The sequence below is a fragment of the Lepus europaeus genome, chromosome 16 (assembly GCF_033115175.1).
Source record: "Lepus europaeus isolate LE1 chromosome 16, mLepTim1.pri, whole genome shotgun sequence".
In the NCBI taxonomy this organism is placed as follows: Eukaryota; Metazoa; Chordata; class Mammalia; order Lagomorpha; family Leporidae; genus Lepus; species Lepus europaeus.
In genome coordinates, this window is record NC_084842.1 from 13,696,185 (window position 1) to 13,712,140 (window position 15,956).

Here is a 15,956-nt window from a genome sequence, read left to right on the forward strand (position 1 = left end):
TGATAGGCAGGTGCATCCAGTGTGTCATTCACTCACTCAGCCACTGCTTGGCCCATGCACTCGGGCATTTATTCTTCCATGCGTTGTCATCGTTTATTTCTTCACTTTATGCTTTCCAAGTATTCATGAGTTCTTGGTGCTATGCTGAAGCTTAGAGAGAGACTGCAAGATCTCATGAAACCCGTGTGACTGATTAAGGTAGCTCAGTTGGCCCCAAAATATTTAGGGAAGAGTTACTCACTACGTTATTTTTTCCATGAGTTAGGATTTTGGTGCATTGAATTTCCACAGAATTATACCAGCTTTTAAGGAAGTGCATTGTTAGCTGTTGAGGCTTTTCAGCCTTTTTTTTTTCTTTGACAGGCAGAGTTAGACAGTGAGAGAGAGAGACAGAGAGAAAGGTCTTCCTTCTGTTGTTCATCCCCCAGATGGCTGCTACCACTGGAGCTATGCCGATCCAAAGCCAGGACCCAGGTGCTTCTTCCTGGTCTCCCATGCGGATGCAGGCGCCCGAGCACTTGGGCCATCCTCCACTGCCCTCCCGGATCACAGCAGAGAACTGGACCAGAAGAGGAGCAACCGGGACAGAATCCGGCACCCATATGGGTTGCTGGTGCCGCAGGTGGAGGGTTAACCAAGTGAGCCACAGCCATTGTTGTTGTCCCTCTGACTGTGTAGTCAGGAGATCCACAAAAGTAAGAGAAAGAAGACTGGGAGTGGCAACTAAGGCCCTCTCTCTAGAGCCCAATTCTTATCCAGGCTGTTAGACAAAAAGACCAGGAATTTGGCCAAACACCTCCAAAAGGGCTGCAGCTCCACCAACACCCACGTAAGCAAAAGTGAAGTCAGGGGGGTCTGGACTTCACCCTGGAGGAGAGTGACAAGATAGCCCCAAGTCCCAAGGGGTGTCCAAGAGGAGCCAAGGAGAGAGCCGGGGTCTTCAACTTAGGTAGTAATGTGTCTCCAGCTCAGTAGTTAGCAGGGAGACCACAAATGGAGCCTGGCTTTCACCCCTACCTGGCAGTAATGAGGGACATCTCCTCCATGTGGAAGTGGTTTCAGAGGAGCCATAATAAAAGGTCAGAACTTCCACCACAACCCAGGAGTGATGAGACCATCCTGTTCTGGTAGCACCAAAAGTGACCACACATGGATCAGTTACAAGGCACGTTTGTTCTTCCCAGCCAGAAAGAGATCAAGGTAGGCCTTGCAAACAGTGGAAGCTCCCATCTCAATCCCCAGTACCTAGGAATATCTACCTCATGGGTGCTAATGGAGTGGGGAACTTACATCCCCACCCATCAGTGATGAGACAGCAATCTTTGGTTCCCCTCATGGAGCAAGATCAAAAAATAGGTAGCTAAAACAGAAATTTTAAGTAAGATCTAGAACCAAGTGAACAAAATACCCAACATATCTAGGTGTCAGTAGAAAAAATCATTCATCATATCAGGAACCAAGGAGATCCCAAACTGAGTGACAGAATAAAAATAATAGATATCAACACTGAGATGACAGATGAATTAAAGATTTTAAAGCACCCATCACAACAGTGCTATAGTAAGCAATTAGAAACACACTTGAAACAAATGGAAAAAATAGAAAATTCTGGTAAAGAAATGGAAAGATTCAGCAAAGAAATAGAAAATATAAAGAAGAGCCTAAAAGAAATTGTAAAACTGGAAATATAAGCATGAAATAAAAAAATGCTATGGGTGGGCTCAAGAACAGAATGGAGGAAATAAGAGGAAAAACTGAACTGGAAGACAGAATGATAAAAATTACCCAGTATGAATAACACAGAAAGCAGTCTGAAAATGAGCATATAATGCAACAGAGCTGTTGGACCCTGTGGAACTATAACAAAGATCTGATACTTGTGTCCTCAGAGAGCTGAAAGGAGAAGACAAAGAGGGCAGGGGTGAAAAAGTACTCTAGGGAATAGGGCCGATTACTCCCCAGGTTTGGCAAAAGACTGAAGCTACGCATTCTGTAAGCCAAGGAACTCCCAAGGAGGATAAGCCCAGAGAACCCATTCCAAGATGTGTCATAGCTGAACTTCTGAAAACTAAAGCAAAGAAAATATCCTACAGTGTCAATGGCAAACAAAAGGCGCCTTACCTATAGGTGAAAACAATTACAATGAAAGTATATTTCTCATCAGGGATCATGGAAAGCAGAAGGAGGGAGGAAGGAGGGAGGGAGGTGGAAGGAAGGAAGGAAGGAATGAAGGAAGGAAGGAAAGAAGGGGGAGGGAGGGAGGGAGGAAGATGTAACCTAGAAATCTACATCTGGTGAAAATACTCATATACTACAAGATCAAAGGAGAAATCAAGAGATTCTCACGATTAGGAAAAGAAAGATTTATCACCATCTACTTCAAAATAATGGCTAAAGGGAGTTCCTGAAGCAGAGAAAGCAATAAACCATCTTCTAGCAGCAGGAAGAAAGAACACAGCAAGCAAAAATATGGGCAAATGCAATCAACTTTTCTTTTTCTTTTGAGATTTCTCAATGTTAGTGGTGGAAGCAAAAATTGTAACAGCACTGATGTGGTTCTAAGTGTGTATAGAGGAAATATTTAAGACAATTGTAAGTTGGGAAAAATAAAAAGATAAAAAGAACACAAGTGAAAAAAATGTCAACACCTTCAGATTGTGACAAGTTATGTTTGTATAGTGTAATATCTACAGCAATAATTTGAAAAGCTATGCAGGTAAATAAATAGAACTCTCTAAAAGTTCAACTAACTCACAAGAAGAAGGAAAAAAAAAGTGGAGAATCAAAAAGCAGGAGACCATCAAGAAAGTAAAAAAAAAATGTCAAAAATAGGCTGTAAAATCTCAAGAATTCCATTAAATATAAAGTATCTAAAAACGCCAATTAAACAGCAAAGACTGACACAGTGAATTAAAAAACATGACCTTGCCTGTAAGGAACCCACTTGGTGTACACAGGCAGATTGAAGTTTAATGGATGGAAGAAGACACAATGCAGAAACACAGAAAGTGTTTCTATTAATATCACATAAAATAGTCTTCAGCACAAGGAAGATCATTGGAGACAGAGAACAGAGCAATCCTGATTGCATAAACATCAAACAACAGAGCTGTGCCATTTCTGAAGCAGAAACAACAGAATTGAAGTAGACAACACTATTCTAGCTGTAGACGTCAACGCCTCTTAGCAGGTGGGGACTTTGGGAGGTGAGAAGGGTCGTGGGGGCTCAGTCCTTGCCAATGGCATTAATGCCCTGGTCAGAGGCCCAGAGAGCGGCCTGCCCTTCTGGCGAGCGAGGACACGCTCAGTCCTCACAGGACCCCGAGCCTGTTGGAGCCTTCATCTTGGACTTCACAACCATGAGCAATGAAGTTTTGGTGTTCATAAATTACTCAGTCTAAGACCTTTTATTGTAACAGCCTGAGCAGACTGAGACGAATGAGGAATTCCAAACGTCAGCACCTTCAGGTCTTTTCTGGGAGGTTCGTCAGCTTCTCCAGAGAAGATCCATTCCCTCATGCCTGGAGGGAAGTCTAGAGAAGCACTCTGTATTTGTGCTGAAGTTGTTGTTGATCCCCCTGTCTTGATTAGGCATCTATGCACTGGAGATGGCAACCCCAGTCCACACTCTTTTTTTTTTTTTTTTTTTTTTTACAGGCAGAGTGGACAGTGAGAGAGAGAGACAGAGAGAAAGGTCTTCCTTTGCCGTTGGTTCACCCTCCAATGGCCGCCGCGGCCGGCGCACCGCGCTGATCCGAAGCCAGGAGCCAGGTGCTTCTCCTGGTCTCCCATGCAGGTGCAGGGCCCAAGCACTTGGGCCATCCTCCACTGCCTTCCCGGGCCATAGCAGAGAGCTGGCCTGGAAGAGGGGCAACCGGGACAGAATCCAGTGCCCCAACCGGGACTAGAACCCGGTGTGCCGGCGCCGCAAGGCGGAGGATTAGCCTGTTGAGCCGTGGCGCCGGCCCCCAGCCCACACTCTTCTACTTCCTCTGCCAGAAAGAAAGGGTTTCCCGTCGTCTGCCCAGGGTGTAAGATGATCCAAGGGTGGAAACTGTCCTTAAAGAGAATTTCTTCTGCTTCTCCTCTTCCTCTCCCCTCCTCTTCCTCTCCTTCTCCTCTTCTTCCTCCTCCTCCTTTCCTGCTATCACCCCATCTATGACTACCAATTCTTCAGCCTTTTCAAGCATTTCAGTGTAAATTTACTTATTTCTGAGCTTTTCCCATCACCTGCTTATGTTCTGTGTTTTTGGTTTCTTGTTCTCATATCTCTGCTGTTTTTCCCCTCTCTGTGCTCATAGGCTTATGCTATTTTAAACACCTTTTTAGAACTACTCCACTGGGACTTTGGTAGGAAATGGATGATGTGATATGATATATGATACTTTGAACTACAAGTATATGTTATTTTAACTAAAGTTCAACAATTGGATGAAAGTTCAGGTACAGGGAAACAGCCCTAAAATAATAGTAACACATCTAGTGTGGATTATGTTCTAGGCAGTGCTCTGAGTGTGTTAGCATTCACTTAGCTTATCTGATTCTTGCAAAAGCCCCATGAAGAGAATACTGAAATGACCAGATTATCATTAGCATGATTTTGTCATCATAGATAAAGGACCAGAAGGAGGTATAAGAGATACATAGCATCCAACAAAAGGATGTATGTCCTTTAAGACAGGTGACTAAAATAAAATTTTAAAAGATGAAAATAGAAGGCATCACTGTGGCATAGTAGGCAAAGTCTCTGCCTGCAGTGCCAGCATCCCACGTGGCGCTGTTTTGAGTTCTGGCTGCTCTATTTCTGATCCCGCTTCCTGCTAATGCACCTGGGAAAGCAGTAGAAGATGGCCCAAGTCCTTGGGCCCTGCACCCACGTGGGAGACCCGGAAGAAGCTCCTGGCTCCTAGCTTTGGATGGTCCCAGCTCTGGCCATTGCAGCCATTTGGGGAGTGCATCAGTGGATGGAAGACCTCTTTATCTGTGTCAGTCCCCACCTCCCATGACTCTGCCTTTTAAATAAATACATAAATCTTTTAAAAAATAGATGGGAATAAAAGCAAGATTCAAGAAGCCCGTTAAAGAGATTATTGAGACAGAAGTAGATGAATGTAGTTGAAATAAATAGGGAATAGTGTACTTTGTCCCCAGGAGACAATGGAAAAACCAACCACATTTGAAGAACTGTGAATCCTTTATTATTGCAACTATAAAAATAAATCAAGGATGGGCATTTGGCCTCATGGTTAAACACTCACATCTCAATGTGGAGCACCTGGGTTCAAGACCCAGTTCAGGGCTTGACTCTGGCTTCCTGCTGGTGCAGACTCTGAGAGGCAGTGTGATGGCTCAAGTAATTGGATTTCTGCAGCCCATATGGGATGCCTAGATGGAGTTCCTGGCTCCTGGTTTTGGTTGCCACCATTTGGGGAGGAAACCCTTTCTCTCTTTCTCTCTCCCTGCTTCTCGAAACAAACAAATGAAAAAAGGAGTCTGTACGTCCATTCGTCTGTCAGTGGAAAGCAAGACCCTTCTTGATTGTACAGACCTGCTCTTGGCTCTCTGATCATGCCATCACTTTGACTTCTCGGAGATGGTAACCTCCGTTCTCTTGGGACAGTTACTAACATTTCCTTGGAACTCCCAATTGTGACCCTGAAAATCTCTTAACTCTGGGAAAGCTTAGAATTGAGTTATGAGGAAGATGAAGCAAACAAAGTCTTGGGTATGATTATTGTCATGTAAGGCTTAAGGAAGTGTAATAGTCTGCATTTTTGTGGTTTATAATATGTAAAATACTTGGAACTCATTATAGTTATAAGTTCTTTTTTAAATTTATAAGAGTGAGCTCTTGGGTAGATGTTGGCTAGAAAGGCAGATATTAGAACACTTGTAAAGAAATTGGTCATATAAAGCTTATAAATAGACTAAGTATTTATGGATTGTTTGAAGGAGCGTGATATGTTTGAGTTGGTCAGACGTTAATCAAAGGTCATTCAGAAAGTGATTGTTGAAATTTGCTATTTTAGAATAGAAGTATAGGGGCCAGCACTGTGCGCAGCAGGTTAATGCTCTGGCCTAAAGCGCCAGCATCCCATGTGGGTGCTGGTTTGAGACCCGGCTGTTCCTCTTCTGATTCAGCTCTCTGCTGTGGCCTGGGATAGCAGTAGAAGATGGCCCAAGTTGTTAGGCCCCTGCACCCATGTGGGAGACCCGTAGAAACTCCTGGCTCCTAGCCTTGGAGTCGCGCAGCTCCGGCCATTGTGGCCAGTTGGGGAGTGAACCATCGGATGGAAGACCTCTCTCTCTGCCGCTCCTCTCTGTGTAACTCCGCCTTTCAAATAAATAAATAAATCTTTAAACAAATCCAAGTATAAGAATTTTAGGGGCCGGTGTTGTGGCACAGCAGATTAAGCTGCCGCCTGTGACAGCTTAATCCCAAATATGTGCTGATCTGAGTCCTGGCTGCTGTACTTCCAATCCAGCTCCCTGCTAATGCACCTGGGAAAGCAGCAGAAGATGGCCCAAGTGCTTAAGTCCCTACACCGATGTGAGAGACCTGGAGGAAGCTCCCGGCTCCAGGCTTCCACCTGGCCCACCCCGTGTGGTTTTAGTCATTTGGAGAGTGAACCAAAGAAAAATTATTTTTTAAACTTTTTAAAAAGATTTATTTTATTTATTTGAGAAGCAGAGTTAGAGAGAGAGAGAGAGAGAGAGACAGAGAGGAAGGTCTTCCATTCATGGGTTCACTCCCCAAATGGCCCTAACGGCCAGAGCTGTGCTGACCAAAGCCGGGAACCAGGATCCTCTTCCAGGTCTCCCATGTGGGTATAGGGGCTCTGCACTTGGGCCATCTTCCACTGCTTTCCCAGGCCAATAGCAGGGAGCTGGATCAGAAGTGGAGCACCTGGGACTTGAATCGGCACTCATAGGGGATGCCAGTGCTGCAGGCAGAGGCTTAACCTACTACGCCATAGCACCAGCCCCTAAAAAAAGAAATATACGTTGAATTCAAGGACTCAGGAAAACTAGGATTTTGAATATGCATCTTAAGTTAAATATTAAGTTAAAATCTCAAATAACAAAAAATGATATTTTCTTAACCCGGAAAATTGTCTTTACATTTAAAAGAAACCAGCAAAACAAACCTGACAAACCCCCAAAATCCTTACGTTAATCCAGAAGAGGAAAGCAAGAGTTTGAAGCATTATTTTATTCAAGGCCACACAACATATTAGATGGCATATCTGGGTGCTTCCAAAGTAAGTGTAGTTAAGCGTTGAAATTGCACCATACCACTTCCAAACACACTTCGTGATATGCTTTAAAATCCCTCTTGAGATACGTACAGCTGAGTCTACCAGTGCGGCGTAGTTTATCTCAACTGTGAAAGGAGCAATACAAGCAGTCCCAGGGGCTGACTTGCTGTGTGCTTTGCTCATATTGAACATTAGCCATTCCTTAGGGGGAACATTTACCTATGGGTAGCTATTGCTGAAAATGAGCTTACTATTAAAATTCGAATACCATATGTAAATTGCAGGAATAGCACTTGGAGGACATGGTCTAGCTAAAAATCCAGTGCAAGTCAATGCTAGTGAGGACAGAAGAACAATTAGAATATTCATTAACTAGTTCTATTCATGCCATTGCCCTCCAACCTTAATGTTTAAGTAAAAGCCCCTTTGATTACTGATGCAGTAGATCAATAGTGTGTTCATGGCTCCCGACTAGATTTAAATTTGTGAGTCTTGAGGCTTCCCTTAAGGAGTGTGAATCAACAGCCCCTTTATGAATTAAAAACCAGAGAGAGCCCAGCTAGGAAAAGATAATGGACTTCAATTCCCACTGATGGAGGTCCCCAACTGGGCTTCCCGCTCCCCATTTATTTAAGTGGTGTGATCCTGGGTGAGGAGTTAACGTTCTTGCATTCAGGATTGTGAAGAAGGGAGAGTGGTGCCTATGTCCCAGAAACCAGTGGATCATCGAGCCCAGGGCCTTGAACCAGCATGGGGGTTATTGTGAATGACAGCTGTTGTTATTGTTAATGTCCACAAGGGTGAGGGCCTTGGGACTAAGGTAATCAACTTAACAACCCGAAGAAAATACAAAGCTGGAACAATACTTTCTGTTGAATAATCCTCTTTTTGGTATTGAATATTGATCTGTTGCAAAATACCATGTTAAGGGCCGGTGGCACAGTGATTAAGCCAGTGTCGCATCCCATATGGGTGCTGGTTCAAGTCCCAGATGTTCCACTTTGGATCTGGCTCTCTGCTAATGTGCCTGAGGAGGCAGAGGGGAATGGCCCAAGTGCTTGGGCCCCTGCCACCCGTGTGGGAGACCTAGATGGAGTTCCTGGCTCCTGGTATCAGCCTGGCTCAGCCCCTTCTGTTGCAGTCACGTTGGGAGTGAACCAACAGATGGAAGACCTTTGTCTCTCCCACCACCCCCACCCCTGCCATCCTTGCCATTCAAATAAAATAAACCTTTAAAAACAACCAAAAAATTGCATTGTTAATGCAGAAAATAACTGTATTTTGTTTGGGATGCACATTTGGGAGGGAGAAGCCATCAACCAAAAAATTCAATCAGATTTTTAAAAACATTACTACAGCATTCTGCCCAGCAGGAGTCAGAGTTTGACAGATGAGGAAGTGCTTCTCTCCCATGACAATTCCTTGAGGACAAAAGTGCTTTCATTTGAATAGTGTCATAGAGAAAAGCCCTAAAGGCTCTGTCTGTCTCAGACGGGTGTCCCAACCAGGGGTTACATTTTTGGTTTTTTTTTTTGAGAATATCCGGATGTTGCCTGATCTTCAACTCTAACAGCCAGGCAGTTGTGATGTCTGGGCCTCATGGTATTACTTTGAGAGTTTTGGCAATGGTGTAATACGTGGATATTAATGTTGGGAAACTTAATTACAAGGAGACGCCTGGCCTGTGTTGCTGCAGAGGCTAGCGATCTTGTTAGGGTAGGAGAGAAGTAAAGATACATGCGGGAGCATGTGGCACTTCTCTCCTCCTCACTGTTTGCTCACCGGTCATTTCTTCTATGCACCCAGCCCGGTCCTTGACTCTACCCTGGGTGTGACACTTTCCTGAATAACTGAATGCAGTGTAATTAATGAAATACAATGTGTAAATTTTTTAAAATCTTTATGAATGATCCCATACATCTTTACATGATGGTGTGTGTGTGTAAATATTTATGTATTTGTAGTATTTTATTAATTATTAGAGGAAGAGCTATCTACCAGATCCATTAACTTTTTTTAAAGATTTATTTTACTTATTTGAAAGGCAGAGTTACAAAGAGAGAGAGGGAGAGACCAAGAGAGAAAGGTCTTCCATCTTCTGCTTTGCTCCCCAGATGGCCACAAAGGCTGGGGTTGAGCCAGGCCAAAGTCAGGAACCAGGAGCTTCTTCTGGGTCTCCCACATAGGTGCAGGGACCCAAGGACTTGGGCCATCTTCTGCTACTTTCCCAGGTGCATTAGCAGAGAGCTGGATCAGAAGTAGAGCACTTGGGACTGGAGCTGGCACCCACATGGGATGTGGCATTGCAGGGGATGGCTTAGCTCACCATGCCACAACGCCAGCCCCAAGATCCATTAACTTGAACAAATGGTGCATGTGGGGATGGTGCAGGAACTGATCAATGTGTAAGTAGAGATTCAATTGATTCCATTGTAACTGGCCAAATGCTGTGTTCCAGACACCTTGCTGAACACTCCAACATAAAAGCAATGAGAAGCAAATACTGTCTTCAGGTCCTCACTGGAGGAATTTGTAATCAGGGAGAAATGAGTCCGTCAGATACAACATGGGACTTGCAATGATGAAAGTGGTGTGGGGTGGTTCGTAGGAAGACTTGACATCTGAGTTGAGTAACAAAGAATAAATCAGTTGAGCAGAGGGTGGAGAAGAGGACTTTTCAGGCCAGCAAAAGCAAAACAAACAAACAAACAAACAAACAAAAAAACCGCAGAGTAAGGAAAAAAAATGGGTTCTGTACAGAAAGCTTCAACCAATTTCTGGTTGCTGGAGAGTAGGGTGGAAAGCCAGGAGTGGAGGTAAATGGGGGTGGTGGTATTTTCTGCCCTTTTAAGAAGCATGAATTTTATCTTGGTAATTCTGGAAAGTTTGGGAGAATGGGAGTAATTATTCCCCTAAGGTCTCTCTTCTAGTAAAAAAATACATAATTGTACAAGGATATTTATTATAGCACTCTGTACAACAAAAGATCACTAGAAGCCTGCATATTGGTTGGTAGGAGTTAGCTAATCCATGGAACATGGTGACTGTTAAATCTCGGGCAGCCATTAGATGAACAAAGAAGGAAGAAAATGAGAAGGCCTCCAAGATACATTGTTAAATTAAAAAAAAAAGATGAAAGATCATATGGTATGGTCTTATTTATAGAAGAAAACAAGAGTACAGGATTCTTTCTCTCGTTTCACCTTCGTTTGTTTCTCTGTTAGTCAGTTTCTTTCTTCCTTCTTTTTACTCTGACTGCCTGCTTCAGCTTGTGTGCGCCCAAGAACGAGAAGTTAGGCCACCAGACTTAGCAGACGTTGTGCCCACATCTCTAGCTGTGGGGGGAAGTCAGTTCTATCCTTTGAGCCGGAGGCCAGAAACCACAGGAAAGGACTCTCAGTATGAAACAATTAACTGTGGCTGGAGTGAGGAGACCAAAGAAAAGAGGAGCTCTGGGGAGGACTCTGTTTATTGTTCAATAAAGTTTATAGGAGGCTATTGGTTTGGAATGAGCTCCTGAACTAGGCTCAGCTGACCAAACCAAATTGGAGCCATTTGTGCTGAATTTCCATGTCATCAAGCCAAAACTTAGTTTGACCTGGGAAACCAGGAGAATGAGAGATAAGAGTCAAACCCCCAAACATGCCGGTTTTAGCTGTATAAGAAAAGTAATTTCTTTTGGGCAGGCAGAATTAGATAGTGAGAGAGACAGAGAGAAAGGTCTTCCTTCCATTGGTTCACTCCCCAAATGGCTGCCACAGCTGACCAGGAGCCAAGTGCTTCCTCCTGGTCTCCCATGGGGTGCAGGGCCCAAGCACTTGGGCCATCCTCCACTGCACTCCCAGGCCACAGCAGAGAGCTGGCCTGGAAGAGGAGCAACCAGGACAGAATCCAGAGCCCCGACCGGGACTAGAACCCAGTGTGCCGGTGCCGCAGGCAGAGGATTAGCCAAGTGAGCCGCAGCGCCGGCCAGAAAAGTAATTTTGAAACAACCAGTGCACCTTTTGTTCTGTTTCTGCTTTCCTTGGCTTTCTTTGTCCATAAAACCAACCTAGTCTGCTCAGCGGCTGGGAACACGCATTCTATTTCATGGAATCCGATGTTGCTCGATTCTAGATTCACCAGTGAAAGCCAATTAAGATCTCTCAAATAAATGTGTTGGAAGTTTGGCTTTTGACATTATAGACTTGAAGGAGAGTTAATTCTTGGAAGGAGAAGAAAGGAGGTATTGGACAGGAAAGGAGAAAAAGCAATAGAGACTTCTTTCATTGTTGTACACACTGCAATATCTTTCTATATGAACATTTATTGTTTTATAATATTTTAATGGAAAACATAAAGATGGGAAGGGAAATTTGGGGGTCTGTATTTGAAGTGCATTGCTCTAAGTCCATCTAGAGACAATATGTAGAGAAAACAAAGTTTGTGGGGAGCAGAGGGGAAGTGCATTCATTCAGCCTAAGAGAAGGCAGTGGGCAGGGTGGGGGTGGCAGGTGCGATTGATACGTCATGGTGCTTGATTTAGACAGCGGGGGTGGGGGGAAGGCGGGAGAGAGACAGAGAGAGAGAGACGCCAAAGATGACAACCAAACTGACAACGTGGTTCTGGCTGAGGCCATTTGGATATTTATTACATAATTTGCGGGCCATACAAAATGATCAACTTAAAAATTAACCTGCTACAGATTTATTGAATTTCCAGTCCCTTGGCAGGGCCACACCAAATGATTTCACAGGCCTTATGTGGCCTGCAGGCCAGACATTCCCTACTCCTGGTGTAAATGATGGTAGAGTTACAAAAAATGAAAGGGGTGGAGCTTTATTGGCTTCATTTTGGGGGCCATGTTGAGGCTAAGGTGACTGAGACAGCTGAGCAGAGTGTGAGTTGGGTGCCCCCAGAGAGCGGAAGCAGGCAGTGAGATACCGCTTATGGGATGCAGAGTGTTTGTGGGGATTCAGCTTGACGTGACTGTGGCCACTTTGGACATAGCCACCATCTTGCTGTCACCCCAAGCTCGGTGATAGGGTAAGATAATCTGCTAGTGGCGGCCAGGGAGTGCTTGGCTCAGTGTTGACGGTACCACTTGGGATGTCAGCATCCCGTATCAGAGTGTGTGGTTTCAGTCCCAACTCCTCTGTTTCCCATCAAGCTTCTTGCTAATGTGGACTCTGGCAAGCAACAGATGCTGGCCTCAGTATCTGAGTCCCTGCCAACCACATGAGAAACCCAGATTGAGGTCTGGGCTCCTGACTTCAGCCAGACCCAGGCCTAACTTTTGCAGGCATTTGAGGAGTGACCCAGAGGATGGAAGATCTCTCTGTGTCTCAAATAAAGTGAAAATAAATATAAAAAAATGAACAACTAAAAAGGCAGCCTGCTGGGCTGGCCTTGTGGTGCCGGATGCTGGAATGCCCCTTACGTAAGCCCTGTAACGTTGATGGTTCTTGAGAAAGCTCAGGTGCGCTTAGGTTAGCCCTGGGCCACCTTTGTCTGGCTCAACAAGGTCTCACAGCCACAAGAGACCATGCTTCTGTCTGTAAGTCCCCCAGGTAGGCTGTACTCTATAAAATCTTGGATTTGTCCTTTCTTCAGTTGGCTGCATTCTGCCAATTTCTCATATACTGGCATCTCCCAAAACAATGTTTACAGACCTGAACTAAACGTGCATGGCTCCCAGGCACACTCAGATCGGTGGCCACTGAACACAGAAGTCAGCTTCCTTCTCTCCTTATGTTACTAAGGTTGACTGTGAGAGGACAGAAGCTCCAATGTTCTTTGCTTTTAGTCACTACAGATGGTAGCTACAACTAAGCAACCCAGGACCTCCCAGGGACAAGAGGTGTTTGGAGTATCAGCTGCCCCAAGCTAGAGTGCTATGAGCATTGGCCAGTGAGCAGTCACCCAGGGAGGAGCCTGGGTCGCATGGGCAGAACCTAACCTGGTACAGGCGGTGCCCTTGGGTTTCCCCGCCTCCACGGATTACAACACATCAGGGACTGAAGGAACACTTGCGTTTCTTTGAACCAACCCGGGAAACAACTGGCTTAGGTCAGGTTTTCTGGAAACAGACTCCAAGACAGAGATTTATACGCCGGCGTTTTAATAGGTAGTCATAAAAAAAAAAAAAAATTTCTGCTTTTCATCCAAGGGTCCTGGCATAGAGCATCAAAAAGACCTTGGAATTTCCTGAGTGAAGGGAGTCTTTGTTATGCAAATGAGATGATTTGGGATGGCTGCTTGATAGCTTCAGGATGGGCGATGGTGGACAGAAAGACCACCCCAGTGGGACTGGTGCTGTGGCACAGTGGGTATAAGTCCTGGCCTGAAGCGCCAGCATCCCATATGGGTGCCAATCCTAGTCCCAGCTGCTCCTCTTCCAGTCCAGCTCTCTGCTGTGGCCTGGGAAAGCAGTAGAAGATGGCCCAAGTGCTTGGGCCCCTACACCCATATGGGAGACCTGGAAGAAGCTCTTGGCTCCTGGCTTTGGATTTGCACAGCTCCGGCCGTTGTGGCCATCTGGGGAGTGAACCATCGGATGGAAGACCTCTCTCTCCATCTCTACCTCTCTCTGTAACTCTATCTTTTAAGTTAAAAAAAAAATCTTTATTAAAAAAAAAAATAGGCCACCCCAGTGAGCAAAGGTTGCAACTTTGAACTAGCGACATTTGGGGAAGGAGTCTTGGTCCATTTTCTGTTACTGAAACAGAATACCTGAGACTGGATAATTTATAAAAGAAAATGGTTTGGTTTTGCTCAGGGTCCTAGAGCCTAAAAGTTCAAGATCTCAGCGGGTCCCTTCCAATGGAGGCCTTGTGTCGCACCAACTCAACAGTGGACAGCAAGGCAGGAGCGGGTGGGTGACAAAGCAGCACCTGAGCTAGCCCCAGGAGAGTGAGGGAAAGGCACTGACCCCTCTCCGCACTCTGATCACCCCCAGTAGCCGTGGCAACCACATTTCCATATGAACTTCAGAGGGGAAAAACCATGGCAGACAGGAAGGGTGCTGGAGGCTGAGTCTAATCATGTGCTCCATGATTCAACCAAACACTCCTATGTAATGAAACCCAGTAAAAAAAAAAACCTCCACCTGCAGTCTCTGGAGCTTTCTGGTTGCTGGTCACACAGCGATGTCCAGGAGGGTGGTGCGTCCTGGTGTCCCAGTGAAAGGGCAAGCAGCTCTGTGTTCCCTCTCCCACCTCACTCTTTCCCTCTGTTCATTTCATGCTCCATCCTCGGAGTGTCCTTTATGATGAAACTGTAATAATAAGCACAGTATTTCCTGGAGTTCTCAGGGTCATTCTAGTGAATTATCGCACCTAAGGGGTCATAGGAACCCTCGGATTTGTTGCCAGTTGTTCCTAGGTTCAGGAAGCCTACAGATGCCTAGAGCTGGCACCTGGAGAAAGGCAAGTCTTTTTTTTGCACGCTGCCGCCAGCGCACTGAGCCAATCTGAAGCCAGGAGCCAGGTGCTTCTCCTGGTCTCCCATGTGGGTGCAGGGCTCAAGGACTTGGGCCATCCTCCACTGCCTTCCCGGGCCACAGCAGAGAGCTGGACTGGAAGAGGAGCAACCGGGACTAGAACCTGGTGTGCCTGCACCGCAGGTGGAGGATTAGCCTAGTGAGCCACAGTGCCGGCCAAGGAAAGTCTCGTGGAGGATTTTGCCTTTAAGGTTTTGGAGGCTGAACGGACTGCAGTTGGTTAATACCAGAACTAAGTTGCCCAACACCCATTGGGTGCAGGAGCAGCTGGGTCTGAAAAGCGTAGGGAGGACCTTGATAGCACGGGTAAGAGTGCGGACAGAAGCACTGGCAGGGAGAGAGGTTCAGCTGCAGAGTTCTTGACGAGAGACCTCAACGGATCCCCAAAGGAACTCTGAGAGAGAGACTGGCAGAGCCTGGCCCGTCGGCGATATCCAGACCTGGGCGAAGAAGCTGGCATTTGTACTACACTGAGCCCCTTGGAGCAGGCATCACCTTTGGCAGAGGAGTTTCTGGGGAGGGACTTAACTCTAAGCTGTGGTGTCCTACACTCCTGGCAGCTGGGGAAATAACTGGCTTGATCCTCAAGGGAGATTTGGGGTGGTGCATCACAGGACCCACTATGCTGGCTCAATCACACGCCTGTAAAACTGTTCCCCATACTGAGTGTTCATGCTTGGATTGTGAACACACACACACACACACACAAGTGCTTGGGCCTCTGCGCTCATGTGGGAGACCTGGAGGAAGCTCTGAGCTCCTGGCTTTGGCCTGGCTGAGCCCTGGCCATTACAGCATTTTGGGGAGTGAACCAGTGGATGGAAGATTTCTCTCTCGTCTCTCCTCCACGCTCTTAACTCTGCCTTTCAAATAAATTTTTTAAAAAATCTTTTTTTTTTTAAAAAATCACATTGATTATTTTTTCCCTCAGACTGGGAAAGTCATCATAAAAATGGCATGAGGGGTTGGCGCTGTGGCGCAGTGGGTTAACGCCCTGGCCTGAAGTGCCGGCATCCCATATGGGCACCGGTTCTAGTCTTAGCTGCTCCTTTTCCTATCCAGCTCTCTGCTATTGCCTAGGAAAGCAGTAGAGGATGACCCAGGTCCTTGGGCCCCTGCACCCATGTGGAAGACCCAGAGGAAGCTCCTGGCTCCTGGCTTTGGATCGGCGCAGCTCCAGCTGTTGCGGCCATCTGGGGAGTGAACCAGTGGATGA